Source organism: Aptenodytes forsteri, unplaced genomic scaffold (genome assembly GCF_000699145.1).
Source record: "Aptenodytes forsteri isolate BGI_AS27 unplaced genomic scaffold, ASM69914v1 Scaffold193, whole genome shotgun sequence".
In the NCBI taxonomy this organism is placed as follows: domain Eukaryota; kingdom Metazoa; phylum Chordata; class Aves; order Sphenisciformes; family Spheniscidae; genus Aptenodytes; species Aptenodytes forsteri.
Genome location: NW_008795405.1, coordinates 14,124,117 through 14,132,169, shown reverse-complemented (window position 1 = coordinate 14,132,169; position 8,053 = coordinate 14,124,117).

The following is an 8,053-nucleotide window of genomic DNA, read 5'->3' as shown; positions in this document are numbered from 1 at the left end:
CTCAGCAATAACAAAAACATCCCTGTATTATCAACACTATTTTCAGCACAAATCCAAAGCATAGCCCCATACTAGCTACTGTGAAGAAAATTAACTCTATCCCAGCCAAAACCAGCACAAGGGATTAACATTCAGCCTTAAAAGTATGCTTACACTGGAGATTTAGTATTAAAACGGTCAGCTTTAAAAATAATTCTTCAAGAAAATTTAGAAATAATAGAAAGTTGGACATCCAATACATATAAATCCCATGAAATCTGTGGTTCCAAACTTTTTTTGTACATTCCAGAACTTAAAAAAATAACTTTGTTTTGTTGACTTACAAGACACAGCACTTACACAAAAAGTCTACAAAATTTTCATTGAGGCAAACAAGTAAATGGATTGAAAAGTCATTTGTGTTTTGCTTGTGTAAGGAGTGGAGCTGGGTTCTGTTATAGAGCAATGTACTTTTCAACCAGTACTTTGAATAGCTGGGACAGAAAGTGCTGCAATTAATTAGTTATTTTGGTTTTTTTTGCATTCACGTCTTTGTCTATTTTCTCAATGGGAATATTTAGCACTCCAATTCAGTTTATGCACTGCTGCTGGTAAGTGACATGACAGATTGTTGTGGTCTGCAGGGCCAAAAGCTGCTTTTAGAAAAATCAAAATGAAATGAGTTTGAAAGGTAGTGTAGACAGACTTGCACTTGTGTGAAGCCAGCTAGATTTGGTGATGGCACCACGGACCTCAGCAGCATCCAGCGCTGCTGCCAAGACAGCTGAAAGCTGACCTGAATGTCCCTATGGTACTGCAGTCTGCGGCACTGGCGTACCTAGCTTATAACTCCATGTCCTTTTCCTAGGAATGTTATACACAACTGTGTAGGTACATACGGAGATATAGCATGTGATGTCTGTGATGCATTTACCAAAAGGGACATGAAGAGACTGCTATTAAACATCAGCTGAGGCCCCAGGAGTCAGACTATACTGGATTTAAGTTTTCCTGTGAAACTGAAAATTGGTATCTTGTTAGCAGGCTTAAAATACTAATTTTTAGTCATGCTAACTACATGAACTGAAAAATATGGGGAAAAAAAAAAAGAAAAAAGAAAGAGAATCTACTTTTCCCACAGGACTCTGGAATGAATCAAGGTTGTGTAGTGGGAAAATGTGCTGTCCATAGGAGCCTTGAGATTCCAACCTTCCCTGCTGGACATCTGCGTGCTCTTCCCGGCCCATGTCACCAGTGAAGTGGGAGGCATCGCTCAGTAGTAAGCTCTAAGTGCAAAAATAAACTACATCAGTAAATGGAAGAGGGGCTGATGTTGCATGCTGCTGGTTCCCAGCCCAGTTCATCTGAAAAGCATTTTCTTTCCCTTAAGGAAAGTAAAACCAAAGTTGTATTTTGTTGGTGACCCATGTGGAGTGGAAGAGAGAAGCTAGGGTGGCCCATGAGCAATAATAACAGAAAGAGACAAACTCTAAGTGCCAGTGATGGAAATAATTTTCCATCAATTTATAACTCTGCCAAATCTGAAGATACCTTCACAGGGTGGGCAAAAGACACCTCCCTAGCCAAAAGCTACTCCTGTGCCAAGTTTCACAGTCTAACTGCAAGCACTGGTGGTATTTTAGTTCTCCGATAAAACTGCTGGAAGGCTTTTAATCACGGAATATGTTAGACAACTTAAGTATAGGAGTCATTGCCTCTTTATAATACTGTGCTCTAACCCTAAGTCACACATTCATATGTATATGTGTATTTCAGATGACATCTTTGTGGGAACTTTTTCAGATGAACATTACTATTCATATTGCACCTTTACAATGTAAGCTATCACTGAAAATGCTTGAGTAATTTCACATGTAAATGGTTGGCACAGAAAAGTTATTGCAACCACAGCCCAGCAGTAACTTAGCCTTCCTGATTTTCAGTAATTTTTCCCTTTTTATATATTCAAGAATAAGTGTTTTCAAGGTTATGGCCATTACACCAATTATTTTTCCAGTTCTACTTTAGAATGACATACTACTCCAAGGCAGCCTAGTGAGGAATTGTATTGCAAGTGATGTGAAAGGATTTAAAAGGGAAGGAAAAGGCATAATTTTGGCAAGAGATTTGTGACTTTTTAAAGTATAGAAAATAATAAATATGGATTGGATTCTCCATAAAGGAACTGTAACATTCATTCCCTTGCCATTTCAAATGATATAGTATTTTTTTATATCCCTTTCTGTCCTAATCTCTTTTGTGACGTTGTTGTGTTGTATTGTGTTGATAAGAGGCTATCTTGGGGCCAGCAAGGGATAAGATGTTAATAAAATTCTTGTTTGCTGTTACAGAATCAAACAATTTAAGTGTGGTCTGAGGTTTCATGCCAAATTATTGCTGGCTTCTCTTTGTATCAATCACTGTGAGAAATACCTCTTAACCCTTTATGAAGGCACAAAAAAACCCCCCAAACCCAGAAATCTTTCAAGGTATAAAGAATTAAGTTTAGCAGGAAAGCTTTCATTTATTTATTTTCTCTTTAGCCACATGGAGTCCTTTATGGGGACGTCCCTGTTTGTCAGCCTCTCAGATGAGATGACATTTAAAGCTGATTGGAAAACTTCAACTTTTTTATCACAAAAAAAAAAAAAAAAAAGACAAAAAAGAAAAAAGACAAAAAGCAGTTCCTTTGAAATCAAAATGCCAAACTTTGATTTGGAAGAGAAACAAACCACCTTGCTTCCACATTTTAAATTGAAGAGTTTTCATTTTTTGTTTTGAGATATTCTATTTATTATATCTGCCATAATGACAAAATAAAAGGGTAAAAATTGATATGAAAAGTTTACAGTTTTATTGGAGAAATATTTTTTCTTCAACTCCAATCAGTTTTGAGGTAGATTTCTGTTCAATCTTAATCTGAAAATTTGCAGGAATATTTCCGTGATTCAGAAATAATCAATCAAGCAAATTTTTTCTCCTCTTTCCCAGAAAAGTCCACCCAAAAGCATTATAACAACCAGCTATAATGTTTAGAATTAAATATTGGGTTTTTTTGGGTAAAATTAGAAATAGTTGAATTTGTCTGGAGCAACTGCTGTTGTTGTAGCAGTCCAATCCCAATTTTTTAAAGAAAATAAAAGACGAAAATAGGAAGCATGAGTAAATAATAGCAATGGCAGAAAATAAGGTTTCACTTTCCAGTGCATACTTTTGTTAGCTCTTGAGCTTCTGGGAAATTACACAAGCACAACAGAGGGTCTTAGGCACAGAGAAACTTGGCAAAATTTTACCAAGATCATCCTGTTTAATGAACTGTGATTACTTGCATCTCTATTTACAATTCTCAGAAGTGATACAAAATGTGAATTTGCCTGGCCCCACCAACACAGGCTTTTTTTAGACAGAGATAGAGAGAAAGGTAGCGTGGTGGGAAAGCAAAATGTTAGATTGGGGTGGGTGGAAAAAACTAATGTTTACATCCCAGATATGGCTTAAGATTTAGTTAAAGCCCATGGACACAGTGATGCCATCTGGTTTCAGCCCACCTAGTGAGGTTATTGCGGATGATCAGCAGTGCCATGGTGAATGATGTGGCCCTAGATACTGGTATGATTGGCAACAGCCGTATTGGTAAAGCTCATTTCTTCCAGACTATCTATCTCATGGTTTCCTTCAGCAACTGCCAAATTAATGTTGTGCAGAAAAAAAATCTCACATCCATGTCATTAAAGTGAACCAAACAAAATACATTCTGGTGATTTGTGCTGTATACATTTTCTCCTATTTCTAGACTTTGAGCTTGTTGTCATGCCAACTTGTGACTTCACCAGGTAGCTCAAGGACCCCTTAGCTAGGCTACTTCAATAATAAGTAGGCAAAATTGACCAGTTTCTACTAGCATTCCTCCTTTACGTGACATTAAAAAAAATAATATAATCGGTGAACTGGACCTTTGTAACCTTGGACAACTTAGATTGGAATTCTCTATGTAACAGTTGTCAAGTTACTCCAAGAGGTAACAGCACTTCAAGGCCCTCTGAAATTAGTGTTGCACAGAGATGGTGAGGTTTGTAAAGAAACTGGAGACATTCTGGGAAGGAATAGTTATTCAATATTAGCAAATATTACTTGAGGAAAATCAGTTAGCCCTTAATGTTGAAAGGAGTTTTGTTGTATAATGATTATCAGCAATATTTTAAAGCTGGAACATATCTTTGGGGTTGTATTTTCAAACCTCAAAAGACTACTTGAAAATAAAAAGAAGGAAGAAAAAAGAAAAAAAGAAATCAAGGCCAAATCCCGCAAAACTTCCTTCACACAAGTTTCATTGAAGTTAGGTGATATACCTGCATGAGTAAAGTCTACTTTAAGATGTATAGCTTTGCAAGAAAGAATTTTAAATCTTCTCTTCTTGCCTCGCCTCGCCTTGCCTCGCCTCGCATCTCATCTCATCTCATCTCATCTCATCTTCTCATGATTTTTAGTTTACTACCCTTCTGAAAATTTAATAATGAAATTATTTTTGGATTTGCTTATAAAAGAAATACCAGTACCATTTATTGTTCTTGTTTGTTTGTTTGTTTTGTTTTTAATGCCTACACAGCTTTAGATGAGGAGCTAGGAGTCTTCTTATACAAGTGAAAGAGTTTGACAATGCTGTGTATGAGGAAACTGGGTTAAAAATTCTTTCCTTATTAAGTCAAAATGTCGTCTTGGTTATTCCTCTTTCTTCAACTTCCAAGCTGCTCTCTCAGTCACAGTTTGTCTCCCGCCCTGAAACACATGTACACAAAAGGTTTTCTCCTTTGTGCTTGCAAAGCCTACAATACCATTTGTGGACAGGAGAATGCAATGTATGTAGAATAATTTAAGTGACTTTCAATTACGTTTTCAGAAAGAAACTGAGCTATCCAGGGTTACATGTATACATCTCAGAGGAAGTTCTACCCATAGAACTGTTCGGTTCCTGTTTGACAAAGCGGTGATGTGACAAAGCTTATGGCAAGTGCTGCACAAAGATTCTGGGTATTAAGGAAATTAAATGGTTTTAAAATAAAAGAAACCCCATGGTAATGTGTTCTTTAGCAATGGATTGCATACTGGTCAAATTCAATGACTCTAACACTTCTGAAAAAAGTAGAATACATATAATGTCAGAAATAAGCTGCTCTAAATGAAAAGCTTCTATCCTAACATTTGCCTTTTATATAACTTGTTGGTACAGTAATAGAGTTCTCAGTAAATTTCAAACCAAAATTTTCATCTCAAGTGTTTTCTGAAGGGTATTATTACAGACCTAATTTCCACTGCAGCTAAGCATGTATTAATAACAAGGAGGGCTAAGGAAACTGCTGGTATATCCAGTAGTGCTTGACATTTAGTAGATGAATTAAAGTTTACAGTCAAATTGGTTTTTAACTAATAACAGAGATCTTTGTTATGAGCGTCCATTTTACTTTCTTTTTTCTTTTTTCTTTTCTTTCTTTCTTTCTCTTTCTTTCTTTCTCACTTTCTCACTTTTCTTTCTCTTTTTCTTTCTCTTTCTTTCTTTCTTTCTTTCTTTTCTTTCCTTTCTTTTCTTTCTTTCTCACTTTTTGTCTTTCTCACTTCCTCGCTTTCTCTCTTTCTTTCTCTCGTCCTTTCTTTTCTTCCTTTCTTCCTTTCCTTTTTCTTTCTTCTCCCTCTCTCCCACATCACATATATCACATTCTGCACTTAGAATAAACTGACCTCAAATCAAAATTTATCCTTGGGGAATTAGTATCCATAATTGCATAACCTGGGCTAAATTATGCTATCTCATTTATACCCCTACTGTAAGTCAGTGAGGCTGTGGGAGTAATAACTGGGAACCATGAGCCAAATTTTTCTTTCAGTCATATCAGTGTAAATCTGCAACGATTTATTTGAATTTAATGGCCAATTATGATCTACCTCTACATATATAATAAAAGAATTAAATTATTAATCTTTAACCAATAACTATATTTTAATTAAAATTAACTTTTGGAATGTTTCAGAAAAAATATTTTAAGGAAATACAATATTTTTGTCAAAATTTGGGAGCACTACAAACAGCCTCATAAATCTGTGATGATTAAAAATGAACAGGAGAAGGAAAGCATGATTAATTTTTCATTGTATCCATTTAATACACCTGTATAATGTGCATATTTTTCAAAGCTGTCCTGTTGTCATTTCTTCCCATCTCCTGACCATGTTTTATGACATGTATTCTAATAAAGAGTATAAAGCAATGCTGTGATCTGTGCTATTGCTGAAGTGGTTAATAATAGGATGGTTGCCAAACAACTCTGCTGTTCTCTTTTGACTGCCATGTCAAGAGTTAAAGTAGCACCACTGAAGTGTTTCACGTCTCTCTCACAGTTAAGAACATTTGAAATTAAGTTTTTTTAATATGACTTGATTTTTGGTTTATTTTTATGTAAATTTTGCTGTCCAGTTATTAAACTTGCGTATTTCCTTTAACATACAGTGTTTTATGTGCAGGGAAATAAAGTTTTTTCACACAGTCTCTCTAGTGAGAGATAATGTCCAGAATAATAACTGCACATCAACCAGCTTTCATGAAGGTTCTGACTATGGTGACAGACAGCAAGAACTTTTGTTCGCTTTTATTTGAACATGTGGGTGGAATAGCTGTTCCTGTCCTTAGCTCAGCCGTGTCCTTCACAGATACTTGAATGAGTTAATTATAGATTGTTACCTAATGACATAACTATGCTTTCTGAATCCCACAGAATGACATTTCCTGATCAAAATACTTCTTATTCCTGTATTCACTCATCAACATGAAAACCACTCTCTATGTGTATGCACATACAGAAATTTTTTCTATAATCTTTTCCTTCCTTCCTTCCTTCCTTCCTTCCTTCCTTCCTTCCTTCCTTCCTTCCTTTCTTCCTTCCTTCCTTTTCTTTATTTTTCTCTCTCTCTTACTGTCTTTTCTCCTCCTTTTACCCCCTCTTATTGTTGTCTTCTCCTTCTTTTACCCCAGGTGTTATATTTTCCTTTGGTTTATAAACAAATATTAGTCCAATCTTTTGAGTTACTGATTGTTCCTGTTGAGGTATAAGGCAGATCTGTATGTAACCTTTGGAAAAAAAAAATCCAAATTTGCTTGATTCCCGCAGGAAAGATGCAATCAGAAACTAAAAGTAACAGGAAACAAAAGCTGAATAAATAAGAACATGACATCCATTCATCATTGTTACAATATTGCTTTCTTTTACCAAGTTTCAAAAGAGTTTAAGACTATATCCCAAGTTACATAAACTGAAAAGGTACTCTGACGAAAGGGAAGACAGCCTGGGGCGTGGCCTTATGTTTCTTCAGAGTCCAAGGGTGCTGCCACATGCATTTCCACTTTAGATTTCATTATTTAATGTTTGTCTTGCAAACTAATTATTACTCCCATGCTGTTATTATACTAATGAAAAAACCTTGCAGGATCATGTTCCTGTTCTGTTATTTACAAGCCAGAGTCTAGGAGAAGCAAAAACCACCTGGTAGTCACTAGTTATATTAATAGTCACCTCATAACCACAAACGGCAAAAAAAAATCATAGAATCATAGAATCATAGAATCATTGAGGTTGGAAAAGACCTCTAAGATCATCGAGTCCAACCGTCAACCCAACACCACCATGCCCACTAAACCATGTCCCTAAGTGCCGCATCTACTCGTCTTTTAAATACCTCCAGGGATGGGGACTCCACCACTTCCCTGGGCAGCCTGTTCCAATGTTTAACCACTCTTTCAGTAAAGAAATTTTTCCTTACATCCAATCTAAACCTCCCCTGGCGCAACTTGAGGCCATTTCCTCTCGTCCTATCACTTGTTACTTCGGAGAAAAGACCAACACCCACCTCGCTACAACCTCCTTTCAGGTAGTTGTAGAGAGCGATGAGGTCTCCCCTCAGCCTCCTTTTCTCCAGGCTAAACAAGCCCAGTTCCCTCAGCCACTCCTCATAAGACTTGTGCTCCAGACCCCTCATCAGCCTCATTGCCCTTCTCTGGACACGCTCCAGCACCTCAACGTCCTTCTTG